Source organism: Pyrgilauda ruficollis, unplaced genomic scaffold, assembly GCF_017590135.1.
Source record: "Pyrgilauda ruficollis isolate IOZ18807 unplaced genomic scaffold, ASM1759013v1 scaffold127, whole genome shotgun sequence".
NCBI classification, from domain to species: domain Eukaryota; kingdom Metazoa; phylum Chordata; class Aves; order Passeriformes; family Passeridae; genus Pyrgilauda; species Pyrgilauda ruficollis.
This window is the reverse complement of record NW_024511099.1, coordinates 576,983-578,349: the sequence shown is the minus strand read 5'-3', so window position 1 is coordinate 578,349 and position 1,367 is coordinate 576,983.

The window sequence follows — 1,367 nt, the reverse complement described above, 5'->3', positions numbered from 1 at the left end:
CGGCGGTGGGCGCGGGCAGGGCGGCAGCGGGGCCGGGGGGAGCGAGGCTCCGCCGCGCGGCTCTCGGGCCCCGCGCAGGCGCACGGCCCGCACCGGCTACCGAGACTTATTTGGCGCGGGCGCCGCGGCCCGCGCTCCCCGTGAAATAGGGACCGGGCGGGCGCTCTGCGCCTGCGCCGCCGCCGGGCGGGGGTGGGAGGGGGCGCGGCGCGCGCCGCCGGGGGGTCTCCGCGCGCGGGGTCCTGAGGGGAAATCCCCCCGTGTCCCCCTTGTGTCCCCTGTGTGCTCTGTGCCCGCCGTGTCTCCCGTCTGTCCCCGGCCCGTGCCCTTCGTGTCCTGCTCCTGGTTCCTGCTGCCCCCATGTCCCCTGTGCGTGTCCCCTGTGCCCCGCACACCCCCCGTGTCTCCTGTCTGCCCCCGTGCCCTGGCCTTCTGCGTGCCCCCCGTGTCCCCCTCCAGGGTTCTGCGTGCCCCCCGTGTCCCCTGTGTGTCCCCCCCGGGCTGTGTGCCCAGTCTGTGTCTCCCAGCTGTGCCTCCTATGTGCCCCCATGTCCCCTACGTGTCCCCATTTGGGGTCCTCATGACACTTTTTCTCCTGCATGTCCCTTCCCCCATCCCATGCATGCCCCCATGTCCCTTGCATGTCCTTTTTCCAGGTCCTGCATGGCCCCCTATGTCCTTTCTGTGTGTCCCCTGTGCCCTGCGTGCCCCCTGTGTCTCCCTCCTCAGTCCTCTGTGTCCCCCATGTCCTCTGTGTATCCTTTTCACGGGCTCTGCATCCCCCCCATGTCCCCTGCATGTTCCCCCTGGGCTGAGTGTCCCCTCTGTGTGTCCCCTTCAATGTCTCCTCTGGGTGTCCCCCAAGCCCTGTGTCCTTCTGTGGCTCTCCAGGGTTTTGTGAAAGGCCTCAGCTGTTCATGGCTGAACACTTCTAGTGATGGGGCAGCCGCAGCTCCTCAGGACAGCCTGTGCCAGGGCCTCACCATGGGAAGAATTTCTTCCCAATATCCCATCTAACCCTGCCCTCAGTCAGTGTGAAGCCGTTCCCCCTCACCCTGTCACTCCATACCCTTGTCCAAAGCCTCTCTCATCTCTCTTGGAGCCCCTTTAGGCACTGGAAGGGGCTTCAAGGTCTCCCCAGGGCCAGCATTTATTTAAACATTTCTAGCATTTATAAAGTGCCCTTGAGCAGTTTGATTCAGGGGCTCTTTTCCTCTTTGAGCCATCCCAAGGTGCTGCTGGTCCTTACCAGCACTAACTCTCGAGCTGTGACTCTGCTCTCGTGTTTCCCCAGCCACCACAAGCTGTCACAAGTTTTGGTTAATTTCTGCCATTTCTGTGCCTGTGAGGCCCAGGGTTTAGGAGGT